Here is an 8,113-nt window from a genome sequence, read left to right as displayed (position 1 = left end):
GAGAGAGAGTCATCGATCAGCTGCCTCTTGCACATCCCCTACTGGGGATGTGCCCAGAGCCAAGGTACATGCCCGCAACCAAGGTACGTGGCTTTGACTGGAATCGAACCCGGGACCCTTCAGTCCGCAGGCCAACGCTCTGTCCACTGAGCCAAACCGGTTTCGGCTATCATGTTAATTATTGACTGTTGTCCCAATTATGCCCCAATTAATGAATTATCAGCCTAGACTTAGTGGGACATACACAGATGACCAGGGGTCAGCAATCACGGCCTATCCCCTGGTGCTTCAACAGCTGAGCTGAACCGGAACACCTGAACACCCAAGACAGAATTAGTATGCAATCACACAAGGTTTATTTTTCTATTCCTAGTGAATCCTAGGCTCCAGCAAAGGCCACCCAGTGATGCACACCGAAAGACGGATGACGAAGACGGAGACAAACGGGCGGCCACAGTTGTTTCAGGCTAGCACAGCAGAGCAGTCAGTCAGGGGCTTGTCTCACTGAGCAACGTGGAGTCCTCCTCTTATCAGGCAGGAGACGCCGACTAAAGAAGGTCCGGTGCTTATAGAGCCAGTAGTAAGCAATTTGTGTCTTATCGGTGTGGGCCAGATGGTGTATCTTATGCTAGGAGCAGGGCGTTTATACTTTAAGTGCTTAGGGTGTTCACATCAAGATAGTGGGGTGTTCACTAATTAGGAAGTTACAGAGTATTGCGGTCTCCAAACAGCAAACATTTCACACAATAATCATTTCACACATTAGAGGCGTTTCCTTATGACCATAACATTGTTATAATAACTGTTAACTATCCTGTACCCACCTACATAAAAGAAGCATGTGTCTATCATTTTACTTTTTTATCCAATCTGAGGTTCCCCCTTCCTTTGCTTTCTCTCACCTCCCTAACCCATCACCAATGGATTTCAAGTAACCAATTTATACTTCTTCTTTTGATTGCAGTGTATAAAACAAGGTGAAAAGCTGCCATTCTCTAAAGCATTGTATTAATATCTTGAGATTCTGCTGTCTGGCAATTGTCAACAGTTTGGCTCAAATAAACTCACAAAAAATTATTTACAGGTTTGAATGTTTCTTACATTAGTAGGATGGTTTGATATATAGAAATTTTGAATATTTTAAACCAAATCTATCAATGCCTTTATTTTACAATTAACTGCTGGTATTTAATGCAACACATCTTTACTCAAGAGCATGTACACACTCACACACACTCACACACACGCTTTGTATTGTATTTCACTGGTTTTGTGAATTTTTGTTTACCAACCTAATTTATGCAGTCCACATGCTTTCCCCTTATCTGGCAGGCAGTAACTGAAAGAGGAGCCATAAGGATTGTCACTGATTAGAAGTGTGTGGTGAGCAAAAGAGGTAACAGGTCTCTTAAGTTTAGAATGATCAGAATTCCACCTTTGTTGGCTGGCCCAGTTTAAGGGGAGTATTGATTAATGATGGCCATGCAAAACAGATTTGTTGTGATGTTAAGAACAGAAGTTCACATTTACCAGGTGTCCACTTGTATGTCACTAGAAAATTACATGCATCATCTCATTTACATCACTCATTAGTATTACAATGTAGAAAACATTTATGACTCCCGTTAGAGAGGGGAGGTACCTGCAGCTGAGATTAAAGAACTTTGTCAAGGTCACGCAGAGGAAGTTGATGGACCAAAATTCTATTCTAGGAAGTCTCATTCAAGATCCTATTTGATGACTCACATTTCTGCACTGCACTTTGGGAGAGTTATATATAAATGATCATTATAATAAAAGGAATAGATTATTAGTAATACTAATAGCTATAACTTACTGAGATCCTATTATGCACAAAGGCATTTTTAATACTCACAAAGGAGGTAATAGCAGTAACAACATTTTAAGATAAGGTACTTGAGAGTTAACTGTCTCATCAGTGGGAAGCATCTAGGAATCCAGGAACACATGTCTGTTATAAAGCTATTTAAATGAAAAAAGTATGATGATTACCAAAGAAAAGATGTTCAATGTCTTCAATTATCTTGGAAGGGTCATATCTTAGAAGAAATTGGTTTATGTCCATAGCTTAAAGTAGAATTAGAACCAGTATGTGATAAAAAAAAAAGATTTACGTAAATTTAAATAGCTAAATGATTACATTTAAAATGAAAATGGCTACCATTTGTCTGAGTGAATCATAGTCATTGGAAGAAGGTCCCCACAAAGGCGGAATCTGAAGGTGACCACTAGCTGATGTTCTGGTTGGCAGTTTTCTAAACATTTATTTGGCCTCTTTCTCCAGCAGACACATCAGCTCCATGGAAGCAGGAAACCACACAGAAATATCAGAATTTCTGCTCCTGGGTCTCTCAGAGGATCCTGAACTACAGCCCTTCCTGTTTGGAGTGTTACTGTCCATGTACCTGGTCACTCTACTTGGGAACCTTCTCATCATCCTGGCCATCAGCTATGACTCCCATCTCCACTCCCCCATGTACTTCTTCCTCTCCAACCTGTCCTCTATCGACATCTGTTTCACCTCCACCATTATTCCAAAGATGCTGATGAACATCCAGGCACAGAGCAAAGCCATCTCCTACATCGGCTGCTTCACTCAGGTGTATTTTTTTATGATTTTTGCTGGAATGGATGGTTTCCTCCTGACTGTGATGGCCTATGATTGGTATGTGGCCATCTGCCACCCCCTGCACTACCTGGTCATCATGAACCCCTGGCTCTGTGGCTTCCTGGTTCTGTTGTGTTGGTTCATCATTTTCTGGGTCTCCCTCGCTCATATTCTATTGATGAGGCGGTTGTCCTTCTGTGTAGGTACTGAAATTCCACATTTCTTCTGTGAACTGACTCAGATTCTCAAGGTGGCCTGCTCTGACACCCTCATCAATGATATCTTCTTGTATGTGACTACTGCTTTACTGGGCGTGCTTCCTTTTAGTGGAATTCTCTTTTCTTACTCTAAGATTGTGTCTTCTTTAATGAGAATGTCCTCTGCATAGGGAAAATATAAAGCATTTTCCACCTGTGGTTCTCACCTCTCCGTGGTATCCTTGTACTATGGGACAAGCCTGGGGGTCTACCTCAGTTCTGCTGTGATCCATTCTACCCATTACAACTCAGTTGCCTCAGTAATGTACACCATAGTCACCCCCATGCTGAACCCCTTTATTTACAGCCTGAGGAACAAGGATGTGAAGGGGGCCCTGAGAAAGCTCTTTAGCCAAGGAGCCCCTTGTCTGTGATTGGCCTCTCACTTCAGAACTAAGTAAACATTAAAGTTTCCAAAGGCCAATGTCATGGATTTCAATCTGATTCTTTATCTTTCCTGAAACACAAGCTTCATTTCTATTCTCAAAGCTGCTATGATTGCCTTTTCTTTTTAAATTTAATTTTCAGTTACAGTTTACATTCAGTATTATTTTGTATTAGTTTCAAGGTCTTCAACAGTTAGGCAATTGTATACTTTACAAAGCGTTTCCCCCCGGTATTTCTAGTACCTACCCGGTATCACATGTTTATTGCTATGTTATTGACTATATTCCCCATGCTGTCCTTTATATCCCATGAGTATTTTGTACTTTTTAATCCCATTACCTTTTTCACCTAGTCCCCCAACTCCCTCTCTTCTGGCAAGCACTAATCTGTTCTCTGAGTCTGTTTCTCTTTTGTTGATATTTACTGAGAACCTACAATGTTTTAGGGACTAGGAACATGGTTGTGAAGTAGTCTCTGTTGTCATTTAGCTTATTCTCCAGTGGAGTAAAAAGTAAATAAAGAGGTGAATCAATAAATAGAGTGCAATTGTGAAAGAAGCTATGGAAACAAATAAAGTAATATAAGGCAGGGAATCAAACAGATACCTCTATGAACACTCACTCATGTTTACAGCAGCAATACCGACAATAAATAAAAAGTGTAAACAACCCAGGTACCCATCAATGGGTGAATGGATAAACAAAATGTGGTATGAACATAAATCATATTTAGCCTTAAAAATGAAGGAAATTCTTACACATATATAATGTAGATAAAAATATGCTAAGTAAAATAGATAGTTCCAAAATGACAAATATTGTATAATTCCACTTATATGAGTTATCAATAGCAGTAACATTCACAGAGAGATAAGAAATAGAGTGGTGATTGGCAGGGACTAGAAGAAGGGAGAAATTGGGGAGATCATGTTTAATGGGTAGAGTTTTAATTGGGAAGATGAAAAAATTCTGGAGATGGATGGTGGTGATGGTCGTACAACAAAGTGAATGTTCTTTCTTTTTTTTATGTTTTTACCAAGTTCAGAGAGAGAAAGGGAGAGATAGAAACATTGATAGGCTGTCTCCTGCATGCCCTCTACTGGTGATCAAGCCCACAACCCGGGCCATGTGCCCTGACTAGGAATCAAACCAGCAACCTCCTGGTTCATGGGTCAATGCTCAACCACTGAATCACAGTGGCTGGGCTGAATGTTCTTGATGTCAAACCAATAGAACTGTATGCCTAAAAATGGTTAAAATATTTTATGTTATGTATATTTAATCAAATAAAAAAGATGCAATAGAACAAAATAACAGAGCAAGATTGTGATATTTCAGATAATATTTTCAATATCGTTATAAAATAAGACAATGGCTGAGATTTTTTAGACAAAAATTTTAACATTAGTTCTCAAGAATCTATTAGCATTTCTAATTCATGATAATATTGGCATTCTGGTCTATAAAATTATTTGTGAGCAGCTGTCTCATGTCCTATTAGATTTTTAAGAGGTTCCTGTAGACTACCCACTAGATGACAACTCTGTACTATTACAACCAGAAACATCTCCAGACATTACCAATTGTCCCACAGGGGCAAACTCAGCCTGATTGAGAACCACTGGAAACAACTGCATGGGTGCAGAGTTAATGGTGTAGCTTTTTCAGTGATGGTAATAAAGGAAAAGCAACATTTTAGGGAGGATAAAATGTCAGTTTAACTTTGAGTTGAGGGGTTTACAGGACCTATTATCTCAGAGGTCAATTATATTGGTCTTGTGTCCATCAGTCTGCAGGGTGGCAGTGTAAATAAAGTAACTGTATAGAATGAGAAGCTGCTTCGGGAATTGGCAGCTGATGCTTGGCTGAATCTTACCCAGGATTCTTCAATTCTCAGTTATAAGGCCTCACTGGATATATGATCTCATTGGAAACTATGCCATCACAATATTAGCCACCACCATAATTCAACAATTATTTGTATAATTATTCCATCTCTTCTGAATGTTCTGGGGAATTTACACTATCACTTTTACCTTCCTTATCCAGTCCCCCCCGCCACCCCCCCCCCCCAAGTTTGCATGCAATATTATCATGTCTAATGTCATGGGAATATTCTACATTCATCTATCTTTCAATGAAAATGAAACATTTTTCTTTGGGTATTGTTCCAAATTTTTGGATATATTGGCTATTAATGAGAAAACCACAGGCCTTAAATGAAGTCACTTGTGTTAAGAACTTGATAGATTAGTAGCAGTAAATTAATCTGCATGATAAAGGCTCCTACAGTTCTCTTCTCCTAAAAAAAGATGGCTTGGCTTAAAATGTTCCCCCCCTTTTTTTGCTAATGACTCATTTGCCCCATTTTTCTAATAAAAAACTCCACTTGTACAGCCCTTCTGGTTGTTGGATGGGATGCTGGCTGATTCCATTATCACTCAATAAAGCCAATTAGTTCTTCAAATTTTCTTGGTGGATTTAAAAATAGGTCTATATTTTCCATTTCCACTCTCTTCAACTCATCTGGCATCTTTCTGCCACCATCACATTTGTTCTCCTTGAGGTCAGCAGTGATACCATGTACCCCAAAAATACTAAGGGATATTTCCAAAATGCTTGGTTTTACAGTAGCAATGTCACTAATGAAATTGTCATTGCAATATCTCTTTCTAGAAATAGGGACCTCTCTCATTCACTTCAATTTCTTTTGCTTCTGATTCTGAGGGGCCAGGGTCCTTGTAACATTTAACACATCCCACAGGAAAAAATTCTTAACTTTGAAACCAACCAGAAAAGAATTGAGATGCTTTCAATTACAATGCCAGAGAAATGAGAGAAAAAGATAAAATAGCCTGTTATCATCCCTTGTGACCAATCAGGACAATGCTTTTTAGACCAATCAAACTGCAAAGATTTGGAGTCCTCATTTGCATGAGGGTGGATCAATCAAGGACCAGGGACAGGGACTTCTGTCTATGTAAGTCAACTCTCCTCTGCCTCTGGGGGCACACTTCCCCATTCCCCTGAGATAAGACTTTCTCTTGCTGGGAAAGTGTCTGGAATAAAGCAGAGAATACCTGCACAGGGGCTGAGTGAGGTAGCATAGAGCAGGACAGAGCTGCCTAGCCAAAGCAGGACCTTGTCCCAGGCCACCAGCCCCAGGGCCTCTTCATAGCCATGCTGTCCTGCTGCTTCATAATTGAGGTATAACAGTAGTAAGGTATTCCACAGCTGTGCTGTTTTGCAATGGAGTTGTTTTGTACTGAATTAATTTTACTTCTTTGCTATACCACAAACTGGAAATTCCTGTTGGCATAATGGTACCAGCAACCATTGGTTGACCAGGAGATAAGGTTTGTAATGATACAGTTTTAATAAACAGAATAAGATTTATCTATCAGATAAATCTATTGTATTATACCTGATAATTACAGAATATACATTGTTCTCAACCATACTTGAAGGATTCATAAAACCTGGCCACATAAGAGATTGAGAGTGAAATTCGTTGTAATAGAATCTTCCTACAAGAGTGGTTTAATCCAGTTTGGAGATTTTTTTTTTTTTCATGTTACATGAAGTCCAGAAATAAGCAACCCAGGGTTGGTACAGCTAAATACTATTGTATGTCCTTGCTGTATAATCAGTAGCCTATGGCTGCCATCTTTTTGGTTTATTTCCTAAAAAAGGAGAGATAAGATAAATGGAAAATAGTAACGAGAAAATGCCAGATGAGATGTTTCCATTTCTATAGGTTTCTTTAAAACCCAGGAGCAGCTCTCTTTCTCATTGGCCAGGGCTGTGGGCTCATGGGCACTCATAGCTGCAAGGAAATATAGATGATTCCTTAACAAACTGTCCACACCGCCAACTTGAACACAATTGTAGGCCTGTTACTTTAGGGAAGGAAGAGAGCAATGAATATGGGACAGCAACTTGTTCTATCTGACACATTAGGCCACAAAGCAAATCTTGAACAATTTTCTATCTGAATATGTGTCATTTAGAATCTATATCATGAAGACCATATATTGAGCGCACAATGTAATTAAATTAGAAATCTATAACTAAAAGATAATTAAAATTTGCCGAGTTTTCACATTAAAACACATTTCTAAATCTAAGAATCTTGTATAGATCCAAGACATCTTGATGAGAATTGTTACTAAATTACAATGAAAATATTCCCAAAACTTTTGTAATGTAAATCAAGGGAAATTTAGAATGCTACATTACATTTAATACTTGATTAATGAGTTGTCAAAGGATGAAACATTCACTGATAAGACAATAACAGAACTGTATCACTTACAAGATTGCTCCCTGTATAAGGTAAGTTGAGAGCTGTGCCTAAAGGCTTTCACCATTGGTCACAATGAGATTTCTTTCCAGTGTGAGTTCTAGAGGGAGGAATGAGGTGTGAAGGACCACTTAAGTTAGCCTGTAGTCATTTAATTCTTAAAGTTTTGCCCATTATGTATTTGCTTATGCATTATAAGGTTAGTGCTGGTGCTGAAAGCTTTTCCACAATGAATACATTTATAGGGCTTTTCTCCTGTGTGAGTTCTCACATGTACCCGCAGGCAAGAGGAATTCCTAAAGGCCTTCCCACATTCTTTACATTCATAGGTTTTCTCTCCAGTGTGCATTCTCTTGTGCACAATAAGATAAGAGCCTGTGCTGAAGGATTTTCCACATTGATTATACTCATAAGGTTTCTCTCCAGTGTGAGAGCGTTGATGTTTCTTAAGGGATGACTGATCAATGAAGGCTTTCCCACAGTCGCTGCATTCATAGGGCTTCTCTCCAGTGTGGGTTCTCATATGCTTTTGGAGGGA

General features: G+C 39.1%; 1 pseudogene across 1 annotated transcript; it reads left to right on the top strand.

Moving 5' to 3' along the window:
- Positions 1-332: 332 nt before the first annotated feature.
- On the top strand, positions 333-6,322 carry LOC311623531 (olfactory receptor 7D4-like; annotated as a pseudogene). Its single transcript has one exon. The product of its transcript is annotated as an olfactory receptor 7D4-like (transcript).
- The last annotated feature ends 1,791 nt before the right edge of the window (positions 6,323-8,113 follow it).

Source organism: Pipistrellus hanaki, assembly GCF_964339955.1.
Source record: "Pipistrellus hanaki genome assembly, chromosome: 5".
Taxonomy (NCBI): domain Eukaryota; kingdom Metazoa; phylum Chordata; class Mammalia; order Chiroptera; family Vespertilionidae; genus Pipistrellus; species Pipistrellus hanaki.
This window is presented reverse-complemented; position numbering and strand designations above follow the sequence as displayed.